At 27.5% G+C, this 14,057-nt stretch overlaps 1 long non-coding RNA gene across 1 annotated transcript; it reads right to left on the reverse strand.

Annotated features, from left to right (window-relative positions):
- Positions 1 to 918: 918 nt before the first annotated feature.
- Positions 919 to 10,530, reverse strand: LOC137000878 (uncharacterized). Its single transcript, XR_010891051.1, has 2 exons — positions 2,851 to 10,530; positions 919 to 2,626 (listed from the first exon to the last, which is right to left on the reverse strand). It is a non-coding gene; the product is annotated as an uncharacterized lncRNA (long non-coding RNA).
- Between the last annotated feature and the right edge of the window lie 3,527 nt (positions 10,531 to 14,057).

The raw sequence follows: 14,057 nt of genomic DNA on the forward strand, positions 1-14,057 counted from the left end.
AATATATTTTTTTAAACTGTCAAAATAAGTGCAATAACAGTTACGCAGATACGTGAAATCAGTATAAAAAGAGAGCCAATCGGCATCGCGGAAAAGAGGCAACAATACTTTCGAGATATGCGAGAATCGATGTCATGCACTTTTAAATAATTATATTATATTATATAATATTATATAATATTATATTATATAAAGAATTTAATAAAATGACGAAATGTGCAATACTTTCTGCAAGAAATGTCGATGTTGATGAAATTAATAAAAGAGTTGTTGAATTATTAGATACGTTTGAAGAACGAATTTATACAAGTATAGATAATACTGAAAATTGTGATAATGGCGATTTTAGTGAAATTTTATTACCAGAATATTTAAATACTTTATCTCTATCGATATATTCGAGTTAGAGAAATCATACTTTTTTAATAAATATAATTTCATTATTTTGTTTATTCACTATTATTTAGTAATATTTTTAAAATTTAAATATAAAATTATAAAAATTAATAAAATATAATTAAATAATTAATAATATTAGATTAAATAAACACTGAATTGGAGTTTATTTATATAAACTTGAAGAAAAAAAAACTTTATTAGAAAGAACAGAAATATATTAATATCAATATTAAATCAATTAATGAGAAAAAATAACTTCAATATTATTAAAAAATATAAAGTTAATTTAAATTTATTATTTGTTTATTAATAATTATCATTTATTTATTATTTATTTTTATTTAATAAAATAAATAAGTTTGACTTTTAAAATTATTTGTAACTGTAAATAGATATAATTTTATTATTTTATTAACTCATAATTTATTAATTTTGTAATATTTCCTAAACACAAATTTAAAATTATAAAAATTAATAACATAACATATTAAATTAATTAATAATATAAGATTGAATAAACACTGAATTAAGCCCGTATTAGACTATACATATATTAAAGATTGAAGATTAAAGATTAAAGATTAAAATTTGACCAATGGAAACAAAGGAAACTAAAAGTTCTTTATTCTGATAGGTAAATTTCAATTTTCAATCTCAATTTTTAATGCGTTGTCTGATACGGATTTTAGAGTCTATTTACACAAATTTGCCTAAACACATAAATAAATACATGCGATATTTGATTAATTCATTTTGTTATGCCTCCATATTTACTATTATAATTTAAAGAACTGCCATTTCAGCTCTACCATCTTACTATCACCTGCTACAAATAAAACTTCTACTAAATAAAAACACACAAGTAAATGAAAAATGCAATGTCCAAACTTATCAACACTTACCTTGAAAATCGTAAAAATTATAGAAAATTTATGAAAATTTTTGAAAATTAGTTTCAAAATTGGTTTCCTAGATCCAGTGACAAATATTTATATAAGTATTTTTTTAAAAGTATTTATAATTATTAATTATTATATACACATATATTATTATATTTATATTTATATTTAATAATAATATTAATAATAATATTATTATCATTGAGAGAACTAATAAGAATTATTAATAAATATAAAGTCAATTTAATTTATTATTAATTTATTAATAATCATTATTTATTTATTATTTCTTTTTTCTTAAATTTTTAAAATATGATTATGATATTATTTGATTTAAAAGTAATAAGTATATTTATCTAACAAATATATGTAGACACACACATTTTATATATATGTATATGATTGAGCAAGAATTAAATTTTTATTGTACAAAAAACATAATTTTGTATTTTATTATTTTTTTTTAATTTTATTTATAAAAGTTTTTTTTATATAATCTCATATCATTATCTCAATAACTATTATATATAATAAATATTAATAATAAGAAAATGTGCAAGTATTTTTATTTTAATTTAATAAACATATTTTACATTAATAATTATAAAATGATAACAATATTATTAACACCAAAACAATTAATATATGAAAATAATGGAACAAAAGTAACTAATATATGATAATAATAATAAAATGATAATATATTTAATGAATAATTTTCTTATTTTGCAACTCTTCTGTTTCTGTAATAAAATATTATATATTATTAATATTATTTATTAGAACAATTATTAATATTGTTTATAAAAACAATTATTAAAAATTTAAGAAAATATAAAAATCTTTAAATTATATTATAATTATAAAGCATTTATAATTATAAATCAATATTATGTTTAAAGTAAAAAAGTTTTATTTTTGTAATATATTTTTACAATTATATAAAGTAAAAAAATTATTGAAAAGAATTAAATATATAAGGATAAAAAATATAAAATATAATTAAATTAAAAAGTAATTTTGTTGCTAAAATATAAAAATATAATATAATTAATTTTTCCTGTAAATTATATTAAAAAAATATTTTGTATAAAAAATTCTAAAATATAATTTTTATATCTTATATTATTATCTTATATAATTTTTATATTATTTTTAATTATATGTTTATTCTTAATTTAAAATTATATAAGTTTATTATATGTATATACCTTCCAATTTTCTTTTTTGTGGTGTATTCACACCTTTTAATAAAAGTGGTATAGACATTCGTCCTTCCATTTTAATAATATCATCAATATTATTGACGAGTAAATATGGTGGATCAGCTACAAAATATTAATGTTATATATAAAAATGAATGTAAACGTACATAAATAAAAATAAATAAATACTTTATAAAAATAACTAATTATTAAAAATATATTATTATTACTATTACTATTATTATTATTATTATTATTATTATTATTATTATTATTATTATTATTATTATGGATATTACAATATTTTTTATTAAAATTGATAATTTAAAAAATATACATATTATTACCGTTAATTTGCATAGTTCCTGTTATACAGATTTTATCGCCTTTGTGTAAATCTAGCTTGTCATAATAACTGTCATCAGAAAAATTTAGAACATGTACTTGCAGTTTGTAAGAACCGTCTGTAATAGATCCGCACCCAATAATTTTATTCAATTTGTTATTGAATACTTCAGAGAAATTTGTTTTTATATATCCATCTAAAACTACATATATAAATTTATTATTATTATTGTTAATGTTGTTGTTGTTGATTTTTTATTTATAATTATTTATTTATTTATATATATATTGTAGTATTATTATTAGATTAATAATAATAAAATATATATATTTTAATATATTAGATATAAATACTTTAGCATTTTTTTAAATTTATATATCTAATACAATTTGAATTTTATATATATTTATATATAATTTAAAAAATATAAAATTTATAAAATATTAAAAATTTGAAAATATTAAATTATAAAAAAATATGTGAAATATTTTATAATATTAAAGTATTTTAAAAGTATTTTAAAATTATAAAATATTAATAAATAAAAATATAACAACATAAAATAAAACGTTTTAAATTTTTCGGACTTTTAAAATACTATACACAACTTAAAACTTTGCTTATAACTTACCGGCACTACGTGGCAAAAATTTCATATAAAAAATTACTATGTACAGTAGTAACTATGGATCATGAAGAAATTATAAAACCATTATGGTCCGCAATTACTGCTGTACAAAGTAATTTTTAATATAAAATTTTCTCCGTGAATATATAACTTACTAATTTGTCCAGAGGTATTTAATATATCGTTTAATGTTGTTTGTTTTGGTTTAATGTTTGAGGTTTTTATCGGTTCAAAATATCCCAAATTTGAAACAATAGTATTGCTTTTTATCAATAGCTCATACTGCAAATTTCCATTATTAAATTGATTATTCTTTGGCTTTCTTGCCTGAGCACCATCTATATGTATTATCTATTATACATAAAAATTATTAATTATGTTATTATATATATTATACATGTTTTATATATATATATGTATAATAGATAATGCATATAGATGGTGCCCAGGCAAGAAAACCAAAGAATAATCAATTCAATAATAGAAATGTGTAGTATAAGCTATTGATAAAAAATAATACGATAGTTTCAAATGTGAAATATTTCGAACCAAAAAAAATTCAAACAATAAATCAAAAAAGTAAAATTGAGCAATATATTAAATACTTTTTGACAAATTAGTAAGTTATATATGCACGGAGAAAATTTTATATTATTTTTTAATTTTCTTATCTGAACACCATCTATATATATTATCTAATATACATAAAAATTATTATTTATTCATTATACAGGATGTTTCAGACCTACCGTCAAACCTTTTCAGGGTAGATTCCTGATGTTATTCTGAGATGAAAGTTTTTTTGGCAAAATGTCATAATTTTGGCGTTATAAAGAGTTAAAGTAAAAATAACGTAAGTAAGTATAGGTCTGGGACACCTTGTATATATTATATATAAAATATTATTAAAAGGTTATTATTATTAATATTATTACTACTACTATTACTACTATTACTATTATTAATACTGTTGTTATTACTATTATTATTTAAATTAATTATTTAATTATTTAAAAATTATTTTTTCGAATGCTTACATGATTCGACATAACATGATGCTCGACATCTTTAATATCGTCGTTCCAAGCTACGACTTGAACACGTCTGCCCTTATTATTATTTAAGTAAAATTTGTAAAATTTATATTGCTGGTTATTACCAACCAGTCGAGGAGATTCTATACCATCCACATATCCTATTATTTCACTATGAAGAATAATAAAATAAACGTAAAAAAATGTAAGACATATATTTAATTAAATTATTAAATTAAATTAAATATTAAAAATAAATAAACTTATAAAAAATAAAAATTGATTTCAATATTTTAATAATAAAAGAGAAAATTTATTTCGGTGGGTTTTACACAAAATCACAAAAATGTAATAAATTAACTGTAATGATTAAAAACGTATTTTTAACCATTTGTAAGCGCCTGTAAAGAAATAACAAAAGTAAAAAAAAAATTTTTTAATGTCGAATAGTATAAATGTATAATATATACTTACACTGTTGAATCATACATTTTTATGTTGTCAAAAACATCGTTTGGCGTTAATAAATCCTCAACATTTAAATTATCCTTTTTTAAATCTGCTTCTATTTGCTGCATTTTATCTATTTCAGTAAAATTAATAAAATAAATTAATAATAATGAATTTTATTTTCTTAGCTTTGCTTTTTATGTTTTGATATTTTTTTGTTCATTTTATAACATAATATAATTATATAACACACATACACACATACACATACAGGATGTCTCACCTAAGATTGATTATCTGAATAACATCCACCATTTTGAAAATAGAAAGAAATGCTTCAAATAAAAGTTGTTTGGTTTAAAGAGAAGAAAAAGGAATATTAGTTTAACTTTAAGTAGAGGCGCTTCAGAGATTTGAAGATCATCAGTAAGAAGGTAATTTTCTTAAATGAAACTACCCTAATTATTTTACATAAATTGATTAATTGCAATATTGGGTATAAAGTTATTTAGGATTGCCAAAAATCGAATACTTTATGAAATATTTTATATTTTAATTTTACATAATTTTATATGAACTGAAATATCTCGTTAAATATTAATTTTTTAATTAATCTTACACTTTTATACACTTTTATACACAAAAATATTACAAAGAATCTTTATTAAACTCTACTTAAAAAAAAATACATGTATTATGTAATAACTTTATCAAAATTTTACAATTTTTATTTAAAACACTTCTTTTTATTATTAAAAATAAGAGTTATTCAGATATCTTGTTTTAGATGTTTAACATTGTTTTGTATATATAAGATACATATATCATCCAATATAGTTCATTATGCACTAATTATAATTTATTTATTTATTTATATACATACTTTTTCTAAACGTCTTTTCTTTTTTCTTCTTATTTTTTCTTTATCACTCTCTCTCTCTCTCTCTCTCTCTCTCTCTCTCTCTCTCTCTCTCTCTCTCTCTCTCTCTCGTCTTTTTTTTATCCTTCAATAAAATTTAAGAAATTAATATATATTTATAGTGTAAGTATAAGCTGTATTATAATGAATATTTAATTATATATATATATAAATATTCCGGTGAAGCATCCGAGAAAAAAAGTCAGTTTATATACAGGGTGTCCGACAATTGCTGAATCACCTCTCGGGTGTAGGTAGAGCGAGTTAAATCGAGTAGAAAAGTCCTCTACCGTTTTGCGATTTTCGCAATAATTAATGGGGAATTAATTAAAGAAGATCGGCCAATTTCCGCGAGTCTAAGCGCGCAGCAAGAAGAGACAGCCCACTGTTACGTAGTCGCTAGGACACAAAAATCTAGCGTTCAGCACCGCTCGTATGTTGCCATTGTCAATTGTAGAGCGCTCCTCCCAGCGCTTCATCGCGTGCCTAGTAACCAAATAACAGTGGACTGTACCGCCACGGGTCTCTTCTCGCTGCGCACTTAAACTCGCGCGAATTGGCCGATTTTCTTTAATTAATTTCTCATTAGTTATTGCGAAAATCGCAAAACAGTAGAGGACTTTTCTACTCGATTTAACCCGCTCTACCTACACCCGAGAGGTGATTCAGCAATTGTCGGACACCCTGTATATATATACATATATATATACAGGGTGTCCCGCGTAAGGTGTACCACCGGGAACTGGGAGGTAGATGGGATTGAAATAAATATAAAAGTCCTTTACCGTTTTACGATATTCGCAATAATAAACGAGATATTAATTTTTACAATTGGACTAATGAGAGCGCGTCGAGAGAAGCGCTCGAGCCGCTCGAGGTCTAGCCCGGCCTAGTCTATCATACATTGGCTGCGGGCGGCGCGTTGGAAAGGCAAGAGGGGAAACGCGCCGTGGCTCGGCGCTCAGCTCACGTCTCGCCGCACCGCGCCTAACGTCACGCGTCTATGCCGCTACGCACAATCGCGATTACAATATGTATGTTGTATAATAATGACAAATAACTTATTTAGGGAAGAAAATAATAAAAGATCGCGAATTTGCGATAAAGTACGATACGATAAAGAAAAAAATTACAATTGTGGATACTGTAATTAAGTTATTTTGTATTTATGCGTTAATTTTTTACATTAACACGATTCTGTTACTTTTACTTTATTATGATATTTATTTGTTGTGTACATTTGGTATGAATTTTTTCACAGTGCAAGGAAACGCTATCGTTTCCACACCACCTTGAGGTAGATAGCTTGGCGCGTTTTTTTTTAAAGTGGTTTCCCCAGTAGGCCTAATCCACTCTTCTCACACTTCTAATTAAGTGTATGTTCAAAGTGCCTTCCTTGCATTTGCAAACATACTTCTACTCTCCGAGAAATTTGCCGTGTTGCACGGTGCGCCATATCTGGAGTGATGGTTTGAAAGGCCGCTATGATTTCATCACGTACCTCATTTTCAGTACCATCACGTTTATGCTCGACTAAAGCTTTGATATAGCCCCAAACGAAATAATCGAGCACGTTTAAATCTGGCGATCGTGCCGGCCAAACGATCGGACCACCCCGACCGATCCATCTATCCGAAAAACGATCATTTAAAATTTCTCGTACTCTACGAGAATAATGTGCGGGAGCTCCATCGTGCTGAAAAATCAGCGTTTCCCGCTCTCGAAGAGGAATGTCCTCCAAAAGAATGGGCAATTCATTTTCCAGAAATTCTGCATATCTTTGTCCATTGAGATGTGCCGGTAAAAAATACGGCCCGATCTGAAAATTTGCCACAGAAACGTTATGGAAACAATGCAATAGAAAAAAATGTCTTTATTTGCAAGAATATTTACCACTCTGTTTGCAAATATTCCTGCCCACACATTTATGGACCACCGATATTGGAAGGTGCACTGACGAACAGCTTGCGGATTCTCCTCTTCCCAAAACAAGAAATTGTGAGAATTGAATACACCATTCGGCGAAAAAGTTGCTTCGTCCGTCCATAAAATGTGATCGGGAAATGAAACATTTCGCCGACATTGTGCAAGGAATCCTGCGCAAGTTTTATTCATGATTATTATACAGTTAAAAGCGCTATAAATATCAAATAAAAATTAGAATAAAATCATAAAAATACCTTCACAGAAATAGATGCGCTGTATTTCATCTCGTGGAAAAAGTTGCTGCACACGTTGAAAATGGAAAGGATGCAATCCATTTTCTTGCAAAACACGATGCACTGTGGTTCGTGGTATACCAAGTGCGCGACTTACACGGCGTATAGTATTTTGGGGATTTTCCTCGAACGCACGCAGAATTTGTTCGTCGTTGTTGACGTGACGACGCAATACCCTGTCACGGTTTTCATGCATAACAACTCCTGTTTTTATTGCGCGTAGGAAACATCTCGTTATTGTGTGCCTGCTTGCATGCCGACGATTCGGAAATCGCTCCGCGTACAGACGCTCCGCGACACGAGCATTTCCTCTGGCCATACCGTAAAAATAAATCATGTAAGTATACTCTTCCGTTGTAAAATTCATTATAAGCGCACTCTAATAATACATTACTAAGAACAGATACGTGCAACAAATGTAAATACGAGAAAAAAACAATTGAAAATATATTTTCAATTATTTTTTTCTTGTGGTCATATATTGTTTTTTTCTCGTATTCACATTTGTTGCACGTATCTGTTCTTAGTAATGTATTATTAGAGTGCGCTTATAATGAATTTTACAACGGAAGAGTATACTTACATGATTTATTTTTACGGTATGGCCAGAGGAAATGCTCGTGTCGCGGAGCGTCTGTACGCGGAGCGATTTCCGAATCGTCGGCATGCAAGCAGGCACACAATAACGAGATGTTTCCTACGCGCAATAAAAACAGGAGTTGTTATGCATGAAAACCGTGACAGGGTATTGCGTCGTCACGTCAACAACGACGAACAAATTCTGCGTGCGTTCGAGGAAAATCCCCAAAATACTATACGCCGTGTAAGTCGCGCACTTGGTATACCACGAACCACAGTGCATCGTGTTTTGCAAGAAAATGGATTGCATCCTTTCCATTTTCAACGTGTGCAGCAACTTTTTCCACGAGATGAAATACAGCGCATCTATTTCTGTGAAGGTATTTTTATGATTTTATTCTAATTTTTATTTGATATTTATAGCGCTTTTAACTGTATAATAATCATGAATAAAACTTGCGCAGGATTCCTTGCACAATGTCGGCGAAATGTTTCATTTCCCGATCACATTTTATGGACGGACGAAGCAACTTTTTCGCCGAATGGTGTATTCAATTCTCACAATTTCTTGTTTTGGGAAGAGGAGAATCCGCAAGCTGTTCGTCAGTGCACCTTCCAATATCGGTGGTCCATAAATGTGTGGGCAGGAATATTTGCAAACAGAGTGGTAAATATTCTTGCAAATAAAGACATTTTTTTCTATTGCATTGTTTCCATAACGTTTCTGTGGCAAATTTTCAGATCGGGCCGTATTTTTTACCGGCACATCTCAATGGACAAAGATATGCAGAATTTCTGGAAAATGAATTGCCCATTCTTTTGGAGGACATTCCTCTTCGAGAGCGGGAAACGCTGATTTTTCAGCACGATGGAGCTCCCGCACATTATTCTCGTAGAGTACGAGAAATTTTAAATGATCGTTTTTCGGATAGATGGATCGGTCGGGGTGGTCCGATCGTTTGGCCGGCACGATCGCCAGATTTAAACGTGCTCGATTATTTCGTTTGGGGCTATATCAAAGCTTTAGTCGAGCATAAACGTGATGGTACTGAAAATGAGGTACGTGATGAAATCATAGCGGCCTTTCAAACCATCACTCCAGATATGGCGCACCGTGCAACACGGCAAATTTCTCGGAGAGTAGAAGTATGTTTGCAAATGCAAGGAAGGCACTTTGAACATACACTTAATTAGAAGTGTGAGAAGAGTGGATTAGGCCTACTGGGGAAACCACTTTAAAAAAAAAACGCGCCAAGCTATCTACCTCAAGGTGGTGTGGAAACGATAGCGTTTCCTTGCACTGTGAAAAAATTCATACCAAATGTACACAACAAATAAATATCATAATAAAGTAAAAGTAACAGAATCGTGTTAATGTAAAAAATTAACGCATAAATACAAAATAACTTAATTACAGTATCCACAATTGTAATTTTTTTCTTTATCGTATCGTACTTTATCGCAAATTCGCGATCTTTTATTATTTTCTTCCCTAAATAAGTTATTTGTCATTATTATACAACATACATATTGTAATCGCGATTGTGCGTAGCGGCATAGACGCGTGACGTTAGGCGCGGTGCGGCGAGACGTGAGCTGAGCGCCGAGCCACGGCGCGTTTCCCCTCTTGCCTTTCCAACGCGCCGCCCGCAGCCAATGTATGATAGACTAGGCCGGGCTAGACCTCGAGCGGCTCGAGCGCTTCTCTCGACGCGCTCTCATTAGTCCAATTGTAAAAATTAATATCTCGTTTATTATTGCGAATATCGTAAAACGGTAAAGGACTTTTATATTTATTTCAATCCCATCTACCTCCCAGTTCCCGGTGGTACACCTTACGCGGGACACCCTGTATATATATATATAAATTAATTTAATTAAATTAATTTCTCAAAAATTTAATAATAATTTTAACAAATATCAGCGAGCAATTGCAAATATCTCTCAAAGTCGATCTCTCAAATGAAGATTGTTAATAATAATTTATGTATTATTACAAATGAAGATTGTTAATAATAATTTATGTATTATTACATAAATTGTAATAATACATGGGGAAATAATAAATATTATTGTTATTGAATAAATTTAGGAATCATGTAAATCCAGTTATGGTATGTAATTACCACAAGTACTATATGAAATGTCCAATTTATGTAATAACAAAAATTAAAAATGGTGAAATAACAGAATTTATTATTTAATATATTTTTGTGAAATAAATGCATGTAAAACAGATAGAGTCAGCCTTTTTAACTCAATGAATTATGATATCTTAATAGCAAATTTTTCAAAGGACGATTTAAAAATTTTAAAGTTATATGTAAAAGGAAATAAATGTAGATAAACAATTTTTTTAACGTAACATTTGTTTTCTTACACTATGTAGCAAGAAATTAATGTGAGAATGAATATTTGTTTAATGTTCGTATAAATTTTTAAAAAATCCAAACATTTCTATTGCATAAACATGTTTCTATAATAAATTTCGCGCTTCTATATTTCTGCAGGATAATTGTAAGATTTCTAACCCTATGGAGGCGAGTTACGCCGAAAAGTTATTGAATAAATTTAGGAATCATGTAAATCCAGTTATGGTATGTAATTACCACAAGTTCTATATGAAATGTCCTATTTATGTAATAACAAAAATTAAAAATGGTGAAATAACAGAATTTATTATTTAATATATTTTTGTGAGATAAATGCATGTAAAACAGATAGAGCCAGCCTTTTTAACTCAATGAATTATGATATCTTAATAGCAAATTTTTCAAAGGACGATTTAAAAATTTTAAAGTTATATGTAAAAGGAAATAAATGTAGATAAACAATTTTTTTAACGTAACATTTGTTTTCTTACACTATGTAGCAAGAAATTAATGTCAGAATGAATATTTGTTTAATGTTCGTATAAATTTTTAAAAAATCCAAACATTTCTATTGCATAAACATGTTTCTATAATAAATTTCGCGCTTCTATATTTCTGCAGGATAATTGTAAGATTTCTGACCCTATGGAGGCAAGTTACGCCGAAAAGTTATTGAATAAATTTAGGAATCATGTAAATCCAGTTATGGTATGTAATTACCACAAGTTCTATATGAAATGTCCTATTTATGTAATAACAAAAATTAAAAATGGTGAAATAACAGAATTTATTATTTAATATATTTTTGTGAAATAAATGCATGTAAAACAGATAGAGCCAGCCTTTTTAACTCAATGAATTATGATATCTTAATAGCAAATTTTTCAAAGGACGATTTAAAAATTTTAAAGTTATATGTAAAAGGAAATAAATGTAGATAAACAATTTTTTTAACGTAACATTTGTTTTCTTACACTATGTAGCAAGAAATTAATGTCAGAATGAATATTTGTTTAATGTTCGTATAAATTTTTAAAAAATCCAAACATTTCTATTGCATAAACATGTTTCTATAATAAATTTCGCGCTTCTATATTTCTGCAGGATAATTGTAAGATTTCTGACCCTATGGAGGCAAGTTACGCCGAAAAGTTGTTGAATAAATTTAGGAATCATGTAAATCCAGTTATAGTATGTAATTACCACAAGTTCTATATAAAATGTCCAATTTATGTAATAACAAAAATTAAAAATGGTGAAATAACAGAATTTATTATTTAATATATTTTTGTGAAATAAATACATGTAAAACAGATAGAGCCAGCCTTTTTAACTCAATAAATTATGATATCTTAATAGCAAATTTTTCAAAGGACGATTTAAAAATTTTAAAGTTATATGTAAAAGGAAATAAATGTAGATAAACAATTTTTTTAACGTAACATTTGTTTTCTTACACTATGTAGCAAGAAATTAATGTCAGAATGAATATTTGTTTAATGTTCGTATAAATTTTTAAAAAATCCAAACATTTCTATTGCATAAACATGTTTCTATAATAAATTTCGCGCTTCTATATTTCTGCAGGATAATTGTAAGATTTCTGACCCTATGGAGGCAAGTTACGCCGAAAAGTTGTTGAATAAATTTAGGAATCATGTAAATCCAGTTATGGTATGTAATTACCACAAGTTCTATATGAAATGTCCAATTTATGTAATAACAAAAATTAGAAATGGTGAAATAACAGAATTTATTATTTAATATATTTTTGTGAAATAAATGCATGTAAAACAGATAGAGCCAGCCTTTTTAACTCAATGAATTATGATATCTTAACAGCAAATTTTTCAAAGGACGATTTAAAAATTTTAAAGTTATATGTAAAAGGAAATAAATGTAGATAAACAATTTTTTTAACGTAACATTTGTTTTCTTACACTATGTAGCAAGAAATTAATGTCAGAATGAATATTTGTTTAATGTTCGTATAAATTTTTAAAAAATCCAAACATTTCTATTGCATAAACATGTTTCTATAATAAATTTCGCGCTTCTATATTTCTGCAGGATAATTGTAAGATTTCTGACCCTATGGAGGCAAGTTACGCCGAAAAGTTATTGAATAAATTTAGGAATCATGTAAATCCAGTTATGGTATGTAACTCAATGAATTATGATATCTTAATAGCAAATTTTTCAAAGGACGACAAATATAAAATTTACTATACTAAGCCATACATGTGCGCTTTTTTTTCTGTTCTTTTGTATCCATTTAATTGTATCTGTTTAATATCACTTATAATATTATATAATATAATTACTTACCTTTTTCCCTTTTATCCCTTCCTTCTCCTTTTTTCACTTCTTCGCTCTTTTTTTCACTCTTTTTACAAAAATACTTTTTTGAAACACGGAATACGTCTATACTGTTTGACAGCTTGAGGAAATGTAAACAACTGTCATAGAAACATTAATAAACTAATCAATAAATTGCTAATCAATATTGCCTTGACAACTATCAAAATATATTTTTTTAAACTGTCAAAATAAGTGCAATAACAGTTACGCAGATACGTGAAATCAGTATAAAAAGAGAGCCAATCGGCATCGCGGAAAAGAGGCAACAATACTTTCGAGATATGCGAGAATCGATGTCATGCACTTTTTCAGATAGGAACCTGAAACCTTCATTTATTATCGCATCCAGTACTCTTTTTATATGTTCTACATGTTCTTGAAATGATTCTGAAAAAATTAATATGTCGTCTATATAGTTTTCTGTGAATTCTTTAAGATTATGTTTTCTTAATATGTTGGATAAAATTCTTTGGAAAATTGCTGGTGACGTCTTTAATCCGAATGGTAGGCATGTCCATTGAAAGTGTCCATCCTGTGTTACGAATCCTGTTTTCTTTCTATCTTCAATGCGTAGTGGGATCGACCAAAAAGCAGAATTTATATCTAGTGTAGTATAGTATTTGCAGTTTCTTGTTTTTATTATCAG

This window comes from Linepithema humile, chromosome 6, assembly GCF_040581485.1.
Source record: "Linepithema humile isolate Giens D197 chromosome 6, Lhum_UNIL_v1.0, whole genome shotgun sequence".
In the NCBI taxonomy this organism is placed as follows: Eukaryota; Metazoa; Arthropoda; class Insecta; order Hymenoptera; family Formicidae; genus Linepithema; species Linepithema humile.